The sequence below is a fragment of the Protopterus annectens genome, chromosome 1.part1 (genome assembly GCF_019279795.1).
Source record: "Protopterus annectens isolate FY-2018-M chromosome 1.part1, PAN1.0, whole genome shotgun sequence".
Classification (NCBI taxonomy): Eukaryota; Metazoa; Chordata; order Ceratodontiformes; family Protopteridae; genus Protopterus; species Protopterus annectens.
In genome coordinates, this window is record NC_056726.1 from 1367592492 (window position 1) to 1367618695 (window position 26204).

Below are 26204 nucleotides of genomic sequence, written 5' to 3' on the forward strand. Positions count from 1 at the left end.
TGCTTTAACTTGCTTTACCATTTTAGATATGCACTGACACATTGATAAAGATGCAGGATGTCTCATGTATTTCATACTTGACTGTTAGGACTGCAAAATGTGTATTTACTTTACTGTATTATTAAGTTATGCATTAAGTGATTGCATTGATGATTTTCTTAATTACCACGTTTGCCTCATCCTGGCCAAATGCCCAGCATGGGACTGTACTTTGCAAGCCTTCTCTTTTGCATCTGTGGTAAGAGAAGCAAACCATTATGCATACCAGTTTTGCACATATTCAGCCTGTATATTTATAAATTATTGGAAAACATGCTTACATATCTGTGGGGTACGCCCATCCCTAGCTTCTTGGAGCCAGGTGTCTAAGTTTCTCCTCTTTCTATGTTTCAGGTCATCATAGTGGTGATGACAGTGCTCACCAGTGTGGGAGATACTAGTAGCACTGGTTAGGTCCCTAGCCAAACAATTCCAGGCCTCAGACTTGCACTCCGAGCCCTGTTCATCACCCTGCAGCAGCTGGGGTCCATATCGCTGTACCAATAGTCCAGTAAAAACCTTGGATTCCTGCACACCCCACTTTTGCACCCTAAAACATACTCCTTCTCCAATTCCAGCAGCCATACCCACAGTCAAGGCCAGGCACCAAGGAATGATGTGAAATTCCCACCTACTGGCCTTTATATAGGCTGCATTCCCAGCCTGGCACGTCATATTGTAACTTTCAAAAAGCGTCTTATCGCTTAGCATTGTGCAAACCTGCACAATCCATGTTTAAGTGAAGCTTAGCAATGAGCAGCTTTTCTAACTATTTCTAAATGTAACAATTATTTAATTTAAAGTCAACCAATGTTTTAGTCACTTGCACAGTTTCACAGCACTATATGCAATGAGCATTACTAGCCAGACTTGAACATGGCATCTACTGTACTGTAGATCATGACTCACCTATCTAGCCACTGGATCATGAAGGGACCTGGAATATTTTCAAATATAATGCAAAGGTGCCTGTAAGTGTAGCGCAGCTTTGTTGTGCAGGTTTGCATGTTGCTAAGCACAGGGGACCTATAACAATCGAATACATCCAGTTTCTATTTTTAGTTGTTTAGCGGATGTCTACTGTTTAAGTACGTCTAACTACGCTTAGCTAAGCAGTGTGCCGCATCGCTCAAGAAGCATAATTCAAAAAAAAAGTATTAACATTGAATACATCCAGTTTCTGTCTTTAGAGGTCTAGCAGTTGTCTGATGTATATGTGTGCAAAGCTAAGCATAGCAAAGCAATGCACTGCACTGCACTGTACAAACAGGCACATAAATATAAAACATAAATAAATTGTAATTTAATGACATAAAATGTCTTGTACACCTTTCAGCCAAGGTGGATGGCTGAAGGGTGTGTGGCTGTGTTGTAAGTCTTACACAGATTCAATATCCATATTGCTGTGATCTCCATTAAGTGTGCACCATAATTAATATGTATGACACGCTGCCAAGGGGGGACCGTGTCTGTGTACATGGAAACATTCTGTGTAGGCTCTACATGGAGCCTACACAGACTTTATTGAATCCTGAGGAATGTGTGCACTTCTGAGGTAGCTAGATGCAAATAAAACTACTCTTATAAATCTATGTGGAAAATAAGAGTTATTCTTTTACATTTACTACACAATTATTTCTGCTGAAGAGAAGAAGTAAGAGTTCTGCATCTATAGATGGCAAATATTGTCAAAAAGGTGTTTTGTTGAAATATTATTGAATTCCATTAAAATTAAATAGAATGGAGCTGGAAGTGAGTTCTTATAAAATATAATAGGTTTTCTTTTCTGGTGGCAGAATATCTAAACGAATTCCTACTGAACAACTGGATAATGAATTTGGAGTACACTAAATAAGTACTCTATCTGGGAGATAATTCATCATTCCACTAAATTTTGAAGTAATTTCATCTGGAGAGCATTCATTAGTACTTTTTGAACAGATAAAAAGCAAAGATTGCGAGAGCTACTAGAAAATTAAAAATGCAGTTAGTATATTTGTGACATTGGTTGTTTTTGCCATCAGATTGTGTTAATATGAATAACTTTTTTCATAATAGTGTTGACTGTGAAAATTATACTTTATTCAAATGTCAATTTATTCTTTAGTTATATTAAAATAAAATATGAGTGGAACAATTGTACTCCTGAATTTGGCTGTTGTCCTATAATGTATCCATTTTCAAATTGTACAACATTAGAAATAAAATCTGGTTTGTACTATAACCCATTAAACAGCTGTATCTATCTATCTATCTATCAATCTATATATATATATATATATATATATATATATATATATATATATATATATACATACATACATCTATCTATATAAGTAATTATATGCTTTTAAAATCTATTTAAGTTGCATTTTGACTGATTATAGTTCATGACTCTCTGATCTTCTCTGCAATCTTAGAGAGTTAAAAATAGCTTCCAATTTTTTTCTGTTTTCTAAAGACAAAACATGTTCATAGGTAGGTACTAGGCTATCTGCCCAAGGTTATTTATAGGCCTAGCCAGAGTGTGTCAGCTTCCGCCGCCCCATTGTTTAATTAACTGAGCCTCTGTCAAGAAATGCAATGAAGTGATCCCAGGGGTGTATTTTTTGTAATAGGTTCATAGGTAGGTACTAGGCAAATAAACAGCCTCAGCAAGTCTTGAACCCAGGACCCTGCACACCATAGACAAAGTGATTTACCAATAAGGCATGCCAGATATGACATATTTTCTATAGCTTCTGTCATATAGCATTTGACTATACTCCTGTTTAGCAGTCTCATAAAATAGTGGGCATTTTCATTTTGTCCCATCTGTCTTTTTTAATCTTATTTTTTCTTATAAACTCTTCTATGTTTACTTTTCTTAACATTTGCACATCAGCTACTTTTTTTGTTTTTATCCTCTTAAAAAAAACTAATGCAAGTTAATACCTTTGTTCACCCCTGCCTTTCTATATTTTTTCTATTAACTTTAACAAGCTGAAGATAATGTGAATATACAATTAAAACTCATTAATGTGGTTTTGTAGTTTAACTGCTACTTCTTCCGTACATGTACACAGTCTTGCTTTTCACCATTTCTTTCACATGTAATCAGATACACAAAGGAACACATTCACATCAATATGCATAAAGTAAAATAGAACTCAAGATTTACTAACTATTGAAATGTTACAGTAATTTTCTTTAATTGAATGAGACGTCATGAAAAAGAAATTTCTCCTCAACTGCCTGTTCTTAGCTGTGAGGTCATGTAGTCTCACGTAGTAAAATAGTGTATCCATAACACATTAAGCAGATAGAATGGTTTGAATTATGTTTTTGAATGATATTTATGTGTACTGTTGGCATCAAGTGGGAAATATACCCTCAATTTGAACCAGTCAAAGAATTTGCTTGCTAACATCACTTTTCTTTCAAGGACTCCATCTTCTTTCGGCTTTTCCTGGTTATGGGTCGCCACAGTGGATCACCTGTCCGCCCATGATTGGCAGTGGAGTTTTACGGTGTTGAGTTGCCAGCCTGGCACCAAATCTTCCATGGAAGGCACACACACACACACACACACACACACACACACACACACACACACACACACACACACACACACACACACACACACACACACACACACACACTCACTCACACCTAGGGCCAATTTAGAGTGTCCAATTCACCTAGAGCCTGTCTTTGGGATGTGGGAGGAAACTGGAGGACCTAGATGAAACCCACGCGACCAAAGGGAGGACATGCAGACCCCACACAGAAGGTACCCCAGCTAAGGATCGAACCAGAGAACCTCTTGCTACAAGGCGATACTGCTAACCACTGCACCACCATGGCCAACTTTCAAGGAATCCATGCTGGTCTTAATTCTGTGTCCCACTGGACTTTATATATTCAGCAATTATTTACCTTCCATGCAGTCAAGGCTATGATTTATCTGTTAATAACATATGAATGAGATAGTTATGTTTTTAGTAAGGATGTACACTGGAAAATCAATATGTTTTGAGCTATTGTACTGAAGAAAACTTTTTAGAATTATGTGGACTATAAACAGATCAAATCAATGTTCAGTGTTTAATGTTCATTGTGAATTAACTCAATCTCATAACTTTAAGAGACCGTCATGAGTTTTAACTTATAAAACCAGGTTCATACATTTTATCCCCAAACCATGCATTCAAACTAACCTTAAACTTATTCACTGTATCATATGCAATAAATATTGTAGTCTATGTGCACCACAATGAAAACTGTTCTATGTTAGTTTAAATGACTGGAATGCTTACAAATAAGGTACTATTGCTTCTACTATATGCTGTTCATAAATGTTATTTCCAAATTTGAGGCTAATATCTCATCACGATAGCATTTGCATATACTAATCAGATCACTTTGCAATAAATAATAGCTGCCCAAGTATAGCTTTAGGACCATCGGTCAGTTCTTACATGGCAGATGCTTCAATTCCCTGAGTTCTAGCAAAAAGTCTCTGAACTTATCTTATCTTAAGTGATGCAGAATTATAAATACAAATTAATCCACAATATTCAGTATGAGGTCTGATGACAAAATTGTATAGGGTAATCAAAAGTTTACCTTCCTTACTAGTGATCATAAGTGTCAGATAGTTTATTATTGTATAGCATTTCCTGTTGACAGTTACAACAATGGCCTCAAAGTTAAGGAGATCATCGATTACAACACATAAGTTCCTTTAATACTTTCAAACTCTGGTAAGTAATTATTATTCGATACATGTGGGAATGCAGGCTGGTTTTACCTGCTTTTTCAAAAATGCAAAACTCTTCAGTTACAGAAGTTGAAATGATTTTTTTCCACTGACCATTTGTGATGCTCATCTAAAAACACAGTGGTTAATGTCAAACATCTATTTTGTTGATACTGATAACTGATGAAGAATAGTTCTTTCAAATAATTTACTAAACAGGCTGAAAACACTGATACATAGATAGCTGTCAATCATACTTTCACTGATACCCTTACATCCTTAGGAATGGGTACAGCAAGGAGATATTTTCATCAGGTGATACAATACTGTTTTTCTTGTACTGGAGCTCTTCACTCAACAGTGTTCCACTGAAAAGAAATTATTTTTGTCTAGTCAGATTTTTCCATTAAACAAATGCTAAATAAGAATAAACAGATAAATAAATAAATAAGATATTTTCAAAGTTAAAGACAAAAAAAACTTCTGTTCTCTTCTGCTCTGAAAATTAGCAATCTTCTTGCTACACATATAACTAGCAACTTGTTATAACTAAATAATGAAATCATCAAACACTGAGTGCTTTAGTGCTTCTACCATGACAACAAATGCAGTAATGGCATTCATTTATGAGGTCACAATATCCTAAAGGCTTCATAAAGCAATATCAGGACAAAGCTCCTACAATCATCAGTGCCTGATAATTGTGCCCCTAAGAGCTTGAACCAAGAGCTGTTGTCCATATTGCTCTGCCCTACTTACACCTCTGCTATCTATGATCTTAATTGTAGAGAAACCATTTAATCCATCTGCCCTGATGCAGCACTGGGGCTTATTCCTAATATATATTTATTTATATCTTCACAAGTGGTCAGCAGGCATATTGAACTAAGGTACATGTTGATATCATGGTGATAAAATATCATTGTCACTGAACATTAATAAAGCATTACTTCAAATTTCTGCTAGTCTGTCTGGTTCAGTCATTAATCAGCTGCCAATATCTACGTCAGCTGATACCTAAGGATTAATCAATACCTAAGGAAATACACCCAGACTGTTCAATGGAAGATCTGATAGTAAAGTGAAAACTGAAATACTCTGGCCATATAATGTAAGCACAGGATTCTCTGGAGAAAGACTTACTGAACGCAATGCAAAAAGCGGGAAGCTGAGGATGGCATGCATAGTCAGCTTTACTGAGGTAATGACAATGACTGTATTAGAACTTAAAGAAGCAGAAGTGAACAAAAAGGCATAATTTGCTGAGGTCATAAAGAGTCAAACTCAACTAAATAACTAAGAAACAGCTATCATTTACAATAAAAGTAATCTCCTTGTTTCAGCCACTGTAATCCACGTAATTAATCTATCATTTTTCTTATATCTGTAAATGTAAAAAACGGAAGAAACGGGAAAAAATCCAAAACCAGTAAAGAAACAATGATTTCCCGTAGTACAGGAACCAATGAAGGCAGTCCCACGACACTGTAATTCAACAGTTCTTTTGCAAGACTCTGCAGTCCATAAAAATAGATAAAACCGATTTATTGAACAACAAGAACAAAACGATACATCAAGGATTAAGCGCTTTCATTTCCTAAGCCGGAAACTTCATCAGAATAAATGCTGTTGCTCTACAAAATTCTTTTATACATCCTGTTATTGATTGGTTAAATAATTTAATTCAATTAAAGGTTCAATTAAAGGTTTCAATTCAAGTCATTTACGTAAGAAGGCATTTAAGGGAATAGTTGATGAAACGGTTGTGGTTAAAAAGCATACGCATATAAAATAACTTACAAGTATATACATATAAAATGACTTACAAATTTGGTATGTATGTATATAAAAATGTAAAAAATCATCACTAGTGACACTGTTTGTTGTAAGTCATGTAGATGTACATATGTAAATAGTATATATAAAAAGTATATATAAATAAATATAAATAAATATATATATGTGAAAAATATATATGTAATAAAACTATGTATATTAATATAAAATATTTACAATAAAGATAAAAGTGAAATGCCCATCAATAATTGTGTTTGTAAAAAGTGCTAAAAAGTACTTTAACACTTTTTTGAACATTTTTATTAAAAAAAACATTTGTGAGAGGTATCTATTAAGCTGTATATTAAGAACTAATAAGTAATAAATAAATAAATGATGTTGAGGTAGTAAAGATAGAAAAGTAGTAATAATAATGGTAAATGGGTAATTAACTTAGTTTTGGTTCATGGGATTCTATTTATTTTTATCCTTATTTTTATTTTTGTTATTTTTATTTTGTGTTTTTACCCTATTAGCCCTTAGTTTTAGGGCTGGTAAAAGTGACACGTGGTCATTCATCCCTGGAGGTGTGTTAGAATCCAGGCGCAGTTGCCAAATTAGTTCTCTATAACTAAGCTGGTTTTCCCAATCCTCCCCCTCTACTATCCCTGGGTAACATTTCCAATATCCAAAACTTGAAATTAGCTCCTGTACAGGTTAGTATATGTCTATATAAGGCATTTTGTTTCCTTTTTCCTATTGACATCGTACATATGTTCGTATATTCTTTGTCGTAGATGTCTCTCCGTTTTGCCCACATAGTACCCCCAACATGAAGTACAGTAGGCTAAATATACTACCCCACTAGTGTAACAGGTGAAATATTGTTTACCCTTAAAAAAACTATCGGGACAGAGGGTAGTGTTAGTTCCTCCATGTTTGCAATAAATGTACATTGAGAACATCTTCCGCAATGAAAAGTGCCCTTTTTCTTTTTGTCATTGTCCTGCTTGTTCCTTTCAAACACAGTTTTGAGGTTAGGACCCCTCCTAAAACTGTAGCTTAATTGTCTGTTAAATATTTCTAATCTGTTCGGCATAGTCTTGAAAATATCCCATGTCTTATTTATAACTCTTCTTATTGAATTAGTATTAGCATTGTATGTCATGACAAAGAAAGGAGTATTTTGGTATGTGTTCATATTGCAGGTGTTGCAGGTGTTGTGACTGGTAATGTCTGAAGTGTTGTCTAAAAAGTTCTTGTCTGTGTTGACCTCCATGTTTAACAAGGGTACGTATCTTCTCCCCCACCATCTTATCACATCTTCCTTTAAGGGAATAATGGTAGAATCCGGGTAGCCTCTCTGCAAATATAGTTTATGTACATAGTCCATTTTGTTGATGAAATCAAAATAATTTGAAGTCATTCTGGCCACCCTAACCATTTGTCCTTTGATAATATTCTTCTTTTGTATTGGTGGATGGTTACTGTAGTAATGGAGGTAGGAGTTAGAAAAACATGCTTTTCTAAATATTCTTGATACATTTTTTCTGTCAGCATGATCTTTGGAAATGGTTACGTCCAAAAAAATGTGTCTCTTCCTTGTTATATTCATGGGTAAACTGAAGAAATGAAGTGGAGTTATTAAGGTATTCCATAGCCTTTGATATATCATCGTGTGACCCATTCCATATTGTTAATATATCATCCAAAAAACGGAAGTACTTGACTATATTCTCCATAAGGGGGAATTGAAAACAAAATGTTGTTCCCAATAAACCATAACTGTGTTAGCAAAAATAGGGGCACATGCTGCCCCCATTGCAACACCATCTAGTTGATGGAAAATATCTCCTTGAAAATAAATAAAATTGTTCTTTAGGACTAGTTCGATGTTTTCTAACACCAACCTAAACTCATTGTCATTCAGTAATTTAAATTCAGTGAGCATAGCTTCAAACCATTCAAGACCTGTGTTATGCGGAATCACAGAAAATAAATCCTTAACGTCAATAGTTAAAAATGAATAATGGGACTGGTACGGTAATTGGTTTATTTTACTAAGTAAATCCCAAGAGTCAATTAAAATGTGGGGATATAATTTATAAAAAGGCTTTAGCTTGGTATCAACATAAATAGCTAAAGGTTGGGTTTTTGAACCCTCAGATGTCACAATAGGTCTTAGTGGTGGATTTTCTACACTTTTGTGTACCTTGGGGATACCAAACTTGGTAGACAGAAAGGGTTTTTCCACCTTAAAAAATCTGCATAGTCTATCATCTATTAAACCTTGTAGTAGGTTTTCTTCTATAATCAAATCAATCTTGTGATATGCTATGTTTAACTCGTTTTTGGAGATAATAGTATATCGTCCCTCCACATTAAGAATATCCATCATTTTTGTTAAATACAGCCAATTATGCATTAGTACAACCCCTCCCCCTTTGTCAGGCTTCATAATTCTGACATCTGGGTAATGTTGTTTGATGTCCTCCAAGGTCTTTCTTTCCTCTGTCTCCAAATTTGGTGTACAAAAAGTACTTTTGTTTTGACGGTAAAATGTTCTTACCTCATTAATCACCACTTTTTCAAAATTGCTAATATCATTTTGTAAGGGGGGTTGTACATACTTCTCCTTACCAAATTATCATGTTGTCTGTGTGTATGGTCACTAATAATATTATTTGTAACAGTGGTGTTGTTCTGAATCTCATTAGAGGTAGCCAGGACCTCTAAATTTAACTTTCTGGTAAATAATTTTATGTCTAAAATCGTTTCCGCCAAATCTATTTTCTTAGATGGCACAAAGTTAAATCCTTTTTTAAATAAAGAAAAATGTCTGTCCTCAATTTTGATGTCAGTATAGCTGTAGATAGAAAAATCTCCATTTTGTTGGTTAACAATAATGTTATCCCTTGGCACCTCTGCAGTGTCATTAATGTTGGCACTTAGTATAGTCATGTCTTCTATCAAAATTAATGGTTCGCCTGATATCTCTGGTTGTGTTTGCTTGTAACTTGTGCATATGTGGGGTGAGAGGGAAAGTTCTTTATTCGCTCGGACCTCCTGGGTCCTTCCTGTTCTAAATGGATGTCAGAATTGTATGAATTATAAGATTATCCCTGGTGGTCATGCATGTCTCTAATAACATCCCCTCTTGTCTGATATTCATTATTCCACTGCCCCCCTTGATATGACCTATGGTGTGGTTGTATCATTTTGTTCTTTTTGTTCAATAACTTGGTTTTATCTATTTTATGGACTGCAGATTCTTGCTAAAGAACTGTTGAATTACAGTGTCGTGGGACTGCCTTCATTGGTTCCTGTACTACGGGAAAGCATTGTTTCTTTACTGGTTTAGGATTTTTTCCCCGTTTCTTCCGTTTTTTACATTTACTGGTTTATTCATTATGGAAGCACAGGATTACCGAGGAACCTCACCTAACAGGAATGAACGATCCTTGATAGGAGAACTTACTAGGCTTATACAAGCCTTTACACAACCGGATACCAGCACTCAGGAAGCAGATGTTCATATTCCTTGTGCACAACCGGAGCGTTGTAAGCATGCCAATAACAGTTATGGCAACAGAGGAACCCCTGTGGAGTCCGGGGTTCCACGTACTGACAACAGACTAAAGGATAGAAATACGAGAGAGAGAAACGTTGCAGGACATACTACTGGTAACAATCCAAATTCGTTTTTGGATACTTATACAGATATCAACCTCATTGACTGGCTTAATAAGAGCTTTGGAGCGATAGAAACGCGTGAACATGGACATAAACAGCAGGACACTTCATACCTTGAAAAATGTAAGCTACTAAAGAAATATATGTTAAAGTTTAAAAACTTGAACTTGGACAATTGGTTTCTAACAGAATGCTTAAAAAGGAAACATGTGCCTAAGGGACTTTGACTTAATAAGTTCCCTAATGACACTGTTATGGGTTCTACTTTTTACCAAGAAATTGTGGACATTTTAAACAATTGTGGTTTAGCTCTGATGAGAGCTATGATAAATAATAACAAAATATTAATTGATGAACTAAATGTTAAAATTGAAAAAATTAACAAAGAGATAAGTGATGACTTGTTGTTTACTGTGAGAGAGTACAAATGTAATTATTTTAGAGTTTTTAATGATGTTGACAATACCATGGTTAAAACCCATAAAAGAAAAATGGGTAAATTAGACAGGGATGATTGGGCCTACAAACATCAGCAGGCCTATCCGTTGGTACATAACAAAGAACGTTTTACCAACAATGCTAAGGGAAGGTTTACATACAACAACAACCACACCATTAGGTCATATCAAGGGGGGCGGTGGAATAATGAATATCAGACAAGAGGGGATGTTATTAGAGACATGCATGACCACCAGGGAGAATCTTATAATTCATACAATTCTGACATCCCTTTAGAACAGGAGGGACCCAGGAGGTCCGAGCAAATACGGAACTTACCCTCTCACCCCACATATGCACAAGTTACAAACAAACACAACCAGAGATATCAGGCGAACCATTAATTTTGATAGAAGACATGACTATACTAAGTGCCAACATTAATGACACTGCAGAGGCACCAAGGGATAACATTATTGTAAACCAACAAAATGGAGATTTTTCTATCTACAAATACACTGACATCAAAATTGAGGGCAGACATTTTTCTTTATTTAAAAAGGGATTTAACTTTGTGCCATCTAAGAAAATGGATTTGGCGGAAAAAATTTTAGACATAAAATTATTTACCAGAAAGTTAAATTTAGAGGTCCTGGCTACCTCTAATGAGATTCAGAACAACACCAGTGTTACAAATAATATTATTAGTGAACATACACACAGACAACATGATAATTTGGTAAGGAGAAGTATGTACAACCCCCCTTACAAAATGATATTAGCAATTTTGAAAAAGTGGTGATTAATGAGGTAAGAACATTTTATCATCAAAACAAAGTACTTTTTGTACACCAAATTTGGAGACAGAGGAAAGAAAGACCTGGGAGGACATCAAACGACATTACCCAGATGTTAGAATTATGAAGCCTGACAAAGGGGGAGGGGTTGTACTAATGCATAATTGGCTGTATTTAACAAAAATGATGGATATTCTTAATGTGGAGGGATGATATACTATTATCTCCAAAAACGAGTTAAACATAGCATATCACAAAAATGATTTGATTATAGAAGACAACCTACTACAACGTTTAATAGACGATAGACTATACAGATTTTTTAAGGTGGAAAAACTCTTTCTGTCTACCATGTTTGGTATCTCCGAGGTACACAAAAATGTAGAAAATCCACCACTAAGTCCTATTGTGACATCTGGGGGTTCAAAAACCCAACCTTTAGCTATTTATGTTGATACCAAGCTAAAGCCTTTTTATAAATGATATCCCAACATTTTAATTGACTCTTAGGATTTACTTAGTAAAATAAACCAATTACCATTCCAGTCCCATTATTCATTTTTAACTATTGACGTTAAGGATTTATTTTCTGTGATTCCGCATAACACAGGTCTTGAATGGTTTGAAGCTATGCTCACTGAATTTAAATTCCTGAATGGCTATGAGTTTAGGTTGGTGTTAGAAAATATCGAACTAGTCCTAAAGAACAATTTTATTTAATTTCAAGGAGATATTTTCCATCAATTAGATGGTGTTGCAATGGGGGCAGCATGTGCCCCTATTTTTGCTAACACAGTTATGGTTTATTGGGAACAACATTTTGTTTTCAATTCCCCCTTATGGAGAATATAGTCAAGTACTTCCGTTTTTTGGATGATATATTAATAATATGGAATGGGTCACACGATGATATATCAAAGGCTATGGAATACCTTAATAACTCCACTTCATTTCTTCAGTTTACCCATGAATATAACAAGGAAGAGATACATTTTTTGGACGTAACCATTTCGAAAGATCATGCTGACAGAAAATATGTATCAAGAATATTTAGAAAAGCATGTTTTTCTAACTCCTACCTCCATTACTACAGTAACCATCCCCCAATACAAAAGAAGAATATTATCAAAGGACAAATGGTTAGGGTGGCCAGAATGACTTCAAATTATTTTGATTTCATCAACGAAATGGACTATGTACATAAACTATTTTTGGAGAGAGGCTACCCAGATTCTACCATTATTCCCTTAAAGGAAGATGTGATATTGGGGACATACAGACACTGGATCCTACCCAGTTCGGCTTTGTTAAGGGCAGATCCTGCCTCTTAAACCTGGTCAATTTCTTTGAAACAGTCACCAAGGCCATTGACGAGGGGAAGGTGGTCCACACAGCCTACCTGGACTTCGCAAAAGCCTTCAATACAATACCCCACTTGGGCATTATAGATAAGCTCACCAGCTTAAATATAAACCTCTATGTCACTAGATGGGTTGCAAACTGGCTCAAGGACAGAACCCACATGGTTAGAATTGCTGGAGCCATGTCAGACTCCAAACCAGTTACAAGTGGCGTCCCACAAGGCTCAGTCCTGGAACCTCTCTTGTTTGGTATATATTTCTCGGAGGTACAGGCCAACACAGAAGGACTGTGGCTGACCAAGTTCGCAGATGACTGCAAACTGGGCGCCATAATCGACTCTCCAGCTGACACAAGCATCCTGCAAAAGGGCCTCATAGAAACAGACAACTGGTGCCAGAGCCATGGCCTCAAGCTAAATGCCAAAAAAGTGTATAGTCATCCCCTTTGGCAAAAACAAAGTGCTCACAAATTACCACATAGGTGGTAATCCATTAAGTACAGAAGAAGTAATTAGGGACCTGGGGACCCAAGTTGATAGCAGTCTCTCATTTGACAACCACGTGGCCAAAGTGGTTAGAAAAACATTTTATATAGCCCACCTAATAATGAAGGGATTCACATCTAGATCAGGGGAGGTCATCGTGCCTCTTTACTCATCCCTCATCAAGCCCATAATTGAGTACAATGCCCCTTTTGGGATGTACCTTACCAGACACCTGCAGCAACTGGAAAGACCCCAAAAGTACCTCACCAAGAGGATCAAAGGGCTCAAACATATGCCATATGCTGCCCGGTTAAAGAAACTCCAGCTCTACTCAGTGGCATACCGCCTGTTCAGGGGCGATCTGTGCCTGACGTATAAAGCCATGTCCAACCCGGAATTAATGGACATGCTGCACCTCAAAAAATCCAAATCCCATCGAGCTATGTGCTCGAGAGACTTGAACCTCAGCAATGAAATAAATAGGACATGCTGGAGGGACAGATTCATAACCCAGAGGCTCCCTTCACTCTGGAATAAAATCCCAGTCCAGGTTAGGCAGAGCCCCTCATTGACTCTCTTCAAGAGGAACCTTGATGAGTGGATGGGAGATCGTAGGTTTAACCCGGGTATCACTTCTGTGTCACTGTTAGACAGAGGCACAGTATACTAACCTCGAAAAAGGGCATAGCAAAATTAATTTAAAATGGGTGGCAAAAGCCAAACACATTCTGGCTAGTTTTATAAATGCCCTAGGGCAGATAGCCTAGTATGAACCTATGAACCTATGAACCTATAAGGGGGTGGTGGAGAAGATACGTACCCTTGTTAAAAATGGAGGTCAACACAGACAAGAACTTTTTAGACAACACTTCAGACATTATCAGTCACAACACCTGCAACAGCTGCAATATGAACACATACCAAAATACTCCTTTCTTTGTCATGACTAATTCAATAAGAAGAGTTATAAATAAGACATGGGATATTTTCATGACTATGCCGAACAGATTAGAAATATTTAACAGGCAATTAAGCTACAGTTTTAGGAGGGGTCCTAACCTCAAAACTGTGTTTGAAAGGAACAAGCAGGACAATGACAAAAAGAAAAAGGGCTCTTTTCGTTCCAGAAGATGTTCTCAATTTACATTTATTGCAAACATGGAGGAACTAACACTACCCTCTGTCCCGATAGTTTTTTTAAGGGTAAACAATATTTCACCTGTTACACTAGTGGGGTAGTATATTTAGCCTTCTGTACTTCATGTTAGGGGTACTATGTGGGCAAAATGGAGAGACATCTACGACAAAGAATATACGAACATATGTACGATGTCAATAGGAAAAAGAAACAAATGCCTTATATAGACATATACTGGACTGTACAGGAGCTAATTTCAAGTTTTGGATATTGGAAATGTTACTCAGGGATAGTAGAGGGGGGGGATTGGGAAACCCAGCTTAGTTATAGAGAACTAATTTGGCAACTGCACCTGGATTCTAACACACCTCCAGGGATGAATGACCACGTGTCACTTTTACCAGCCCTAAAACTAAGGGCTAATAGGGTAAAAACACAAAATAAAAATAACAAAAATAAAAATAAGGATAAAAATAAATAGAATCCCATGAACCAAAACTAAGTTAATTACCCATTTACCATTATTATTACTACTTTTCTATCTTTACTAACTCAACAACATTTATTTATTTATTACTTATTAGTTCTTAATATACAACTTAATAGATACCTCTCACAAATATTTTTTAATAAAAATGTTCAAAAAAGTGTTAACAAAGTACTTTTTAGCACTTTTTACAAACAAAATTATTGATGGGCATTTCACTTTTATCTTTATTGTAAATATTTTATATTAATATACATAGTTTTATTACATATATATTTTTCACATATATATATTTATTTATATTTATTTATATATACTTTTTATATATACTATTTACATATGTACATCTACATGACTTACAACAAACAGTGTCACTAGTGATGATTTTTTAAATTTTTATATACATACCAAATTTAGACTAAAGAAATGTAGAAACCACCACGATGATGAAAAATATTAAAATGAATTTATTGTAGATCAAAAAGAACAAGCGCTTTCACGCAATATAAATTGCGCTTCCTCAGGTTACAAACTACAAAGCCAAATGAGCACTTTTATACCAAATGCATTATCTTTCAATTAAATCATTAAGACAATCATTAGCTAAGCAATCAAGGTGCTTGTTTGTACGCAATAAAAATTCAACGTTAACATCACAAACAGTTTAAGACATTTAAACACAGACAACCTTATCATCATTCAAAAGCACTTCAAATACAAAATTGTAAATGTGAATAATGTTAATAATCATTAGGTAAATATCTTAACTTAAACAAAATGGCATAGAAATATTCATGCCATAACTATCTAGATATTTAATAGAACTTTCAGTGTGCGCTTACAGGAAGCTATGCCCATATTTAGAAAGTCTAATGCTAGAGTTACCAGTAACACTTAACTCTGCAATGAACATAATCAAACAATTAAGGTCTAAAACCATTGACTCAAAAGTTCATACATCAGGAAGTGTTGCCCATATAAGGCTAGAAATATAGCCAAAATACTTATATGGAATCACCGTAGAAGAGGTAATGACAACAATACAAAAGTATGCGACCATTTTCATTTAACTCAATGATGCTTATACAACGTACCACAAATATAAAAAATAAGCATATGAGAGACGCAAAAATATAAAAACGTAAATAAATAAAACTAACAATATACATCAATCATGAAATTTCATATATTCAAAAATGTAAGCAGTAACAATATAAAAATAATACTATGAATTTAATCTATACTGACTGAAAACTAAAAACTCACATTAATTATTAATAAATATAAAATGCCTTATTAGAATAATGATGATAATAATAGTAATACAGAAATATCAAATAATTCCATTATTATTCTATATTATTCTAATTCATTATTTAATTATCATTTTAGTATTTAAATATTGAAAAAATACACTTCTATCATATTATCATACATCAAATTCCGCTATGATAAGCACATATATTAGTGGCTAACATACATGGAAATAATATGCCAAAAAGATACTAATTATTATTTTTATTTTTATTTCTAAATATTTGAAGGCATACTTCTGATATATAAATTGCGCTACGTTAAGCGCACAAGCTAATAGCTAATCAGACATAAATTTAATATAGAACAAAAAGACATAAAGCGTCGTTCCAATAAATTAACTTACATGGAACATATCAAAAATCATTTTACCATGTCTAGGCAGAGAAATACATCCAGGAATACTCACTATAGATAATTCTAACTCAGATTAGAATATATGTAAACCCATACAGGATTTAGATGTTTAAGTTAATGGGACTGTGATGTTATTCATCAAACCAGTTAACAAAATAGCAGAAGGACTCTGCGACAATGATATAGATAATTAGCAATTATAAAGATTCGCATTAAGCAAAATCACCAAAGGATGCAAATATAAGAAAGACTCTAAATCAATGAAATGAAAACAGTAGCTACATTATATATGGTAACAAAGCAATATCATAATGGTATTACTAATGGTGACTGAATAAACCAGATATTCATAGAATAGGACATTGAAATTGTAGAAATATAAGAATATAGTATAGATCTATCTAGTTAAATATTAAAACAATAGAGCTATTAGAATCAAGATAACCAAAGACATATGGAATAATGGCTTAGAAATCATATGTCTAAGACGTAAGTGTAGTCATATTCAACAAACATTCACATCAATATTTTAACCAATGCTGTACTAGCATTAATAAATAAGGAAGACCATACATTGATGATGGCAAAATAGAGTCAGGTGGGACCTGACAGAACAGGTCGAATGTTAACAACTGTATTTAGGCCTGGTGGTATGTGGGCCTTTAGCTGTAAAATCCACCTGAGCTCAAAGGTTTCTAGGGTATTATTGAAGTCACCTTCCCTTCTATTCGCATTCACTACTTGAAGCACCTGAAAGGCAAAATTGTGTTTGGGATTGCTATTACAATGTATCGCCAATGCGTTAGTATTGCTATTCCTTCTTATTTCGTAAATATGGTTATAAATTCTATCTCTTAATCTGCGTGAGGTTAAACCCACATAGTAACACTGGCATGAATTACAGGTAGCTAGATATACAACATTTCTGGTGATACAAGTTGCATAAAACATACATTTTGCATTCAGCTCAACACCTAAGGTATTGGTGCTATTGCTCTTAATAATAAACTTACAGAGCGAACATTTCCCACAAGGGAAAGTTCCTGTTTTCCACTGAGACCTGATGTCAATAGGTGTAACATTAAGTTTTTCATTGCATAGTAGTCTTTTCAAATTCAGACAATTCATATATCTAAAAGAAGGTTTATCATCAATCAATTCTGCCACAGACATGTCTGATAGTAAGATTTTCCAATTATTTTTTACTATATTAATTAAAGGTAGAATATCACTTGTATATTTAATATCATATTGTATTCTGTGTGAGAAACTTCTCTTCGTTTTATATCTAAGGGATGTTTGCTGAGATGTTATGTTATATAAAATAGGGTTCAGCACATCATCTAATAGTTTCAAGGGATAACCCCTGGCTAGGAAGTATTCCTTCTGGGTATCAAGCAACTTTAACGCATCGGAATAATCACTGCATATTTTCAAGATTCTATTAAACTGATTCCTCACTACATTAGTAAAAATATGGCGTGGATGTAGGCTGTTGAAATGAAGTATGCCATTCTTCCAACAAGTTTTTCTGTGAAGTGTGGTTATTAGATCACATTCAGTATTTTTCTTGATCGTAAGGTCCAAAAAATCAATAGTAAACTTGGACAATTCACAAGTAAAGTGAAAAAAAGAGGTGGTACTATTCATGTAGCTAATAAATTCAGTCAAGGTGGCTTCACCACCATTCCATAGGATTAATATGTCATCAATAAAACGTTTATATAAAACGACATGTTTAAATCTAGGATCATTAAAAATAAATTCTTTTTCCCACTCTAAAACAACAAGATTAGCATATGCATTAGCACAGGGGGTGCCCATGTAATCATTTTACAATTACCCATTTACCATTATTATTACTACTTTTCTATCTTTACTAACTCAACAACATTTATTTATTTATTACTTATTAGTTCTTAATATACAACTTAATAGATACCTCTCACAAATATTTTTTAATAAAAATGTTCAAAAAAGTGTTAACAAAGTACTTTTTAGCACTTTTTACAAACAAAATTATTGATGGGCATTTCACTTTTATCTTTATTGTAAATATTTTATATTAATATACATAGTTTTATTACATATATATTTTTCACATATATATATTTATTTATATTTATTTATATATACTTTTTATATATACTATTTACATATGTACATCTACATGACTTACAACAAACAGTGTCACTAGTGATGATTTTTTAAATTTTTATATACATACCAAATTTGTAAGTCATTTTATATGTATATACTTGTAAGTTATTTTATATGCGTATGCTTTTTAACCACAACCATTTTATCAACTATTCCTTTAAATGCATTCTTACTTAAATGACTTGAATTGAAACCTTTAAATGAACCTTTAATTGAATTAAATTATTTAACCAATCAATAACAGGATGTATAAAAGAATTTTCTAGAGCAAGAGCATTTATTCTGATGAAGTTTCTGGCTTAGGAAATGAAAGAGCTTTATCCTTGATGTATCGTTTTGTTCTTTTTGTTCAATAAATTGGTTTTATGTATTTTTATGGACTGCAGAGTCTTGCAAAAGAACTGTTGAATTACAGTGTCGTGGGACTGCCTTCATTGGTTCCTGTACTATGGGAAATCATTGTTTCTTTACTGGTTTTGGATTTTTTCCTGTTTCTTCCGTTTTTTTACATGCTCTGGAGAAAATGGTATGCCTTCAAATATTAACATTAAATCTGCTCAGTATAATGATATTTGATCTGTCCTGGACAACAGGTTTGACCCTTTTTCAAAGGCTGATTATATAGGTTCATAGGTTCATAGGTTGGTACTAGGCTATCCGCCCTAGGGCCGATACAAGTTGAGCCATAACAATTCCCTGGCTATTTCTTCCCACACTATTTACTTCCTTGGACCATTGTCTTAGTTATAAAATCACTAAGGCCAGGATGGATGAATTTAATAACAAATGTGACAGTTTATGTAGCTTGTTAAAGAAATACCGGTCTTTGGACCTTGAAATACAGTATTTTCACAGATGCATACAGTTGGAAATTGTTCCAAAGGGCTTAGGGTTCTTCAAATGCCCTAATGGTATTACTGTTACTGACCCATTTTTTAATGAACTTGCCACCTTTTTCAATACTGCGGGTCTACAGCTGCTTACAATTCTCTTAGAAAATAATCATAAGAAGATATCCTTATTGAAACAGGACATCACCAAGATGGATGAACAACTTTGTTTGCTAATGAGAGATTTCCGCTCTGACTGTGTGTTCGATCAGATACTTAAACAAGTTGAAACACATGAAGTTGAAGTTATTGAGCGTAAACATAATAAACTTTTGAGGGATGTGAATGCCTATGAAGAAGGTATTGCCTATGCCAACTTTGTTCCAGAGACAAAAAACAACCAAAATAAAATGATAAGTCAGGTCCTACTAAAGAAAACACCCCTGGTTTTCTCAAGAAAGGTGGATGGGTCCATAAGAACAGTTCTAATAGACTGAGCTGGGCTACAAACCAGGTTAACCAATCACAGCCTTCTAACTTGGCCACAAGGTTTTTTTAGGGCCAAGAAATCAAGCATCATTCATTCAGAGAATGAAAAGAAGGCAGATACTGGAGAAATTTCAGTTACCAATGAAGTAACAAGTAATACAGCCTCATCTAATGTAAATGTGGCTGGTGTATGTTCAAAAACTTTGGCTTTTTTGCCGAAACGAGAGAACAGAACTGTCAGGACTCGGAACATGAAGGTGAGAGGTTTAATTACCTCTGAATCATCAAACAACGAACAGTAAGCCCTTTTGACAAGAAATTTTGCATTATTAACTTATCAGGTGTTTGTTTTGATAAGCATCAGTTAAATGTATTAAGTTATGGCTTCAACTTTGTTCCTACTAAAAAGGCAGTCTTTTCCAAAACTATAATTGACATTAAACAGTTTGCTCGTAAACTTAATTTAAATTATTTGCTACATCACATTGAAATGTGTAACTCTAGGTTATGTAAACCATCTTGTTATACCCTGGCTTTGAATCAAACACTTAAAGTGTTTGAGGAAGTTTTTATTCGGGAAAGTTATTGTTTTTTGAATAATAAAAAGTTTGGTAGTAGATGGTATAACAATGTGACTCAACCTGAGTGTAAAGCTTTACTAAAGTTGGTTGATAGAAATGACCTGAAATACATGAAAAGTGATAAGGGGGGGGGGCAACATTGTGATAATGACAGTGGAACAATACAATGTTGCCATGTTTGAGTTACTTATTAATCCTGAAGAATATACAGAAGTAAATGTTAGGGAAATTCACCACAGTTTTCACTATATCAGAGCATTTCTTTATGAAGCACTTATGAATCAAAGTTTAGATCTTAACACATACAATATCTGTTTGGTGGAAAAACCTAGGGTTGACACACTTTTTGGCATCCCCAAAATTCATAAGTCTTTAATACCATCCTCTTTTTAGGCTGGTAATTTCGGCATCACATTCAGCTTCAGAGGGTTTGGCTTTGCTTATAGATTCTTTTTAAAATCCTGTTGTACAAGTGCTAGGGTCCTATTTGAAGGACTCCTGGGACTTCCTGGACAAATTCAGGGAGTTTGTTTCTACTTTTTCCTACACATGTGAGAGACATATTATTTTTACAGTAGACATGGTTTCATTGTTCACTTGTATTCCACACCAAAAAGGTGTGGAAGCAGTTAATTAATTTCTTTCTTTGTATTCCAACCTTGGGGATGAACAAATTGGTTTAGTGTGTAGTTTTTTGGAAATAGTGTTGGAACACAATTTTGTTTACCTTCAATGGACATTTTTTAGACAATGTAAGGGGGTAGCTATGAGGTCTTCTGCTGCCCCTGATATGCAAACATTGTCATGGCATGGTGGGAGGTTACTGTTGTCTCCAATTTGAAATAATTATAAAATGTACATTTTTATGCCAGGTTTGTAGATGACCTAATTTTTGTTCTAGAGGGTAATAATGGGGTTTGTGAACAATTTCTTCATGATCTTAATACAAGGTCTGTTTTTTCGCAATTTGTCAAGAGCGGTTGTGGACATCAGATTCATTTTTTAGATGTCAGTCTTGGATGGAATACAGTTTCTGGATGTTTTGATAGTAAGATCTATAGAAAGGAAACTTTCACAAATGGTTAATTACATTTCAAAAGTAACCATCCTTTCTTTATCAAAAAGAATATCCCTAAGGGACAGTACACTTGGGCTTGCCGGATGACTACTTCCCAGTCAGACTTGCAAGAAGAGTTTTCTAGAATTACCTCTATGTTTTTAGATATGGGTTATGATTTGGGTTATCTTAATGGCTTACAACTTGACATTTTGAACAAAAGGGATAGGTTTTATCCAGCTATACTTAAATATCCCTTTGTTAATAAAGAAGCTGATGGAACTACAGATCTACTAATAGTACTGTCTGTAATTTGGATATGACAGTGGACTGTAAAGGTATAAGAGAAATTGTTCAGAAAAATTGGAAGATTGTGGATGGTAACAGTGACTTACATAACATCCTAGGCCCTAGACCCAATTTTGTGTATAGAAATACAAACTGTCTTAAAAATGTTCTTGAAAGAAGTAGTAGTAAGGCAAATAAGTGCATTGGGAATTTTAAAATGAGGATGTTTAAATTTGGTCATTGTAATTTTTGTAGGTTTATTTCAGAAGGACCATACATTTCCCTACCACATTTGGAACACACTATACAAGTTTGCTTGTTTGTGTCTTTCGGCTTTTCCCGGTTAGGGGTCGCCACAGTGGAACACCAGTCTGCTAATGATTGGCAGTAGATTTTTACGTACTGGCTTGCCGGGCCTAACGCACAACCTTCAACGAATGAATGCCCATTCACGCATGTCACTACACAGAAGATGCTCTAACTGAGAATCGAACGGGCAATGTCTAACTGTGAGGCGACAACGCTACCACAGCACCACCACCGCAGTCGGAACACATTATACAATTACCTGGTCATTTTTCTTGTGGAAGTAGGGGAGTTGTGTACATCAGGTTATGTAGTGGCTGTAATTAATATTATGTGGGAATGACCACTCATACTTTTAAAGAGCGTATTAGGGAACATGTATATACTATTAAAAGCAAAGATTTAAATAATGCTTTATACAAACATACTACAGAGTGTATAAAATATAAAAAAATGTATTTTCTATTTTAGAAGAAGTGCCTGTTGACCCCAGAGGTGGTGATTACAAGAATATTGTGGAACAAAAGGAAACTGCTTGGCAGATTTATATTAGGGGCTGATAAAAAGCCCAGTCTAAATGATGCAATTCATAGATTCATAGATTCATAGATTAGTACTAAGCTAACTGCCCTTGTGAGCCATTTTAAGCTTAGCCAATTATCCCTTGTGAGACTCAAACCCTGCACCTTGTGTTTGTAAAGCAAACACCTAAGGATTTCTAGGATGTCTGAAAAGGAGACATCCTCAGAGGGGGATCTTGGGGACCCTTCCGAATCCTCCAAGTCGGTATCAGACGTGACTGACTCGGGGGAGTCGACATGTTTCCTGTCACATTTTCTCATAGGTTAGGTTAGGTTATAGGTTAGTATTAGGCTACCTGCCCTTTCAAGCCATTTTAAGCCTAGCCAGTTACCCCATGCGAGAATCAAACCCTGCATCTTGTGTCTGTAAGGTAAACACCTTAACCATTAGGCCAGGCTTAATGGTTTAGGTGTTTACCTAACCTATGAGAAAATCCCAGTCATGCAATTTATAGATTCATAGATTAGTACTAAGCTATCTGCCCTTGTAAGCCATTTTAAGCTTAGCCAATTATCCCTTGTGAGACTCAAACCCTGCACCTTGTGTTTGTAAAGCAAACACCTTAACCATTAGGCCACCCTCTGTTTTCTTAAATATAGGAAACTTACTATTAGGAAGTTTTAATTCATTTTCTGTGGTTCCCCAACAGTTTTTCTTCGCAGTGCAGGCTGCTTTAAAATTCAAGGTGGTTTTAATTGATTAATTGCTTTGGATTTTTTATTGGTTCATACAGTTTTGAACTTGGTATATCATTGTGGTTGTTTTGATTTGGTTTTTATTGTTTGTTCTGAAGAAGTCCTGCTGAGACAAAAGCATGGAATAAAGTTTTTATACGCTAAAGCTATTTGCTTTCCAGTCTTCATTGCCCATCATACCACTGTCTGGTGTTTTTTGGTGTGTATTTGGACTTTGGTTGCACGCTTTATCAGTTAAGATCATAACCCCTATCAAGTGCTCTCAATGTGGATGCCAAGAAAATCACCTTTTAAGCTTCTTTCTTGAGGTGAAATTCTTGTCACCCATGTCTTATATAGGTTCATAGGTAGGTACTAGGCTATCAGCCCTAGGGCCTATACAAGACTAGCCAAAAAGGTACCCTGGGTTTTGCAACCCAAGAAAATTATTTTCCTGTGCCCCTGTCGAGCAGAGCCACAGAGGTGATCACCGGGGTGAATTTCCAATTTCCCATGCAATCATCAAGTTTTTTTTGAATAGTGCTAACGAAGAACTTTGTTTGATATAGATAGGTAGTTTGTTCCAGAGTATAGGACGCCTCTGGGACAGGAATCTATCACTTCAGCATGTTCTGTTTATTGTGGCGACAAGGTTTAGGTCCCTAGAACATGTAGCTCGGAGGGATTGGGATTTCTTTAAGCGGAGCATGTTCAACAGCTCTGGGTTTTGTCATAGCTTTGTATTTAGGCAGAGATTACCTCTGAGTAGGCGATATGCGATGAAGTAAAGCTGGAGTTTTTTGAGATGGTATGCATAGGGCATCTGTTTGAGGCCATAATCCTCTTTGTGAGGTATTTCTGTGGCCTTTCCAGTTGTTGTAGCTGTCTTGTGAGGTACATACCAAAAGGGGTGTTGTACTCTATAATGGGTCTAATGAGTGATGAGTAGAGGGGAACTATGACCTATTTTTTCCTGGATGAGAAACCTTTTGTGATGAGGTGTGCCATGTAGAAGGATTTTCTGACTACTGTGGCAATGTGATTATCAAAGGAGAGACTACTGTCCACCTGTGTCCCAAGGTCTCTTATCACACTTTCAGTGTTAAGTAGACTGTCACCTATGTGGTAGCTCATGGGTACAGAATTTTTACCAAAGAGGATGACAATGCACTTTTTGGCATTGAGCTTGAGGCCATGGCTTTGACAATAGGCATCTGTCTCAGTGAGGCCCTTTTGTAGGATGTCCACATCAATAGGAGTTTCAATTATGGCTCCTAGTTTGCAGTCATCTGTGAACTTCATTAGCCAAAGACCTTCTGTGTTAGTCTGTACTTCAGAAAAGTAGATACCAAACAGGAGAGGACCTAGGACTGAACTCTGTGGTACTCCACTTGTCACTGGTCTGAAGTCGGATTTGCAGTCTGCTACTTTCACAGTGTGGGTTCTGTCAGTAAGCCAGTTGGCAACCCATCTTGTGACATAGGAATTCATACATAGTTTAGTGATTTTATCTATAATTCCAGAGTGGGGATTGGTGTCAAAAGCCTTGGTGAGATCTAGCTAGGCTGTGTGAACCACCTTACCCTTGTCTACAGCTTTGGCGACTGCTTCAAAGAAGTCAATCAGGTTTAGAAGACATGATCTACCTTTTACAAACCCGAACTGGGTGGGGTCCAGAGTTTGGAGATTACCAATGTCTTTGTTTATAAGTTCCATGATGATATGTTTCATGGCCTTGCAGACCAGGCTTATTAGGCTTATGGGGCGGTGGTTCCCAGGGTCCATGGTGGCTCCCCTTTGTGCAGTGGGATAACCATTGCTGTGCACCATTCAGTGGGCACAAAGCCTGAGGTGAGGCTATGATTGAACATGGTGCTTAAGTGGGGTGCAATTTCATTCTGTAGTTTATGTAGAATGCAGCCTGGGATGTTGTCAGGTCCCATGGATGCTGTGTTCTTGGCTTTGGAGAGTGTGTTTTTACCTGTGCAGCTGTGATTACAGGAACTTTGCATTCTTCTGGTATAGAGATGGGCCCTTTAGAGGGTGTGGGGGGGTAAAATTAGCAGTGAACCTATCTGCCAGGATGTTGGCAATATCAGTTGGTTCTGTATATTTAGTGCCATTGTGCTGTAACTCATAGCAGATCTGAGTGTTGCCACTGATATTCTTGACATAGCTATAGAATGCTTTGTGGTTGTCTTTAGAATCAGTGGTGATTTTGTTTTCATAACTAGCTTTGGAGGATTTTATGAGGGATCTCATCTTCTTACTGAGGCTGACCAGGGATTTCTTCCAGTCATGGGATTTTACTCTTTTTTGCAATAGTTTCTTTCTTCTGTTGTAGAGTTTGTTTATGGCATAGATCAGCAGATTGACTTCTTTTTTTTGGAGGATAGCATCTTGGTTCTGTTAAGGACAGCATGATCCATGCACTCGTGCAAGTACTTATAAAGTGCATTTGTGTAGGATTCAGCTGTCGTACCTCTATTGTCCGTCTGCATGGGTGTTGTGAAGTTTGCCACTTCTGTCTTAAGAAGCATGACATTGGCTTTGGAGAAATGTTTTACAGTGGTTTTCCAAATGGGGGTTGGGGGCGGGATGTGAATGTCTA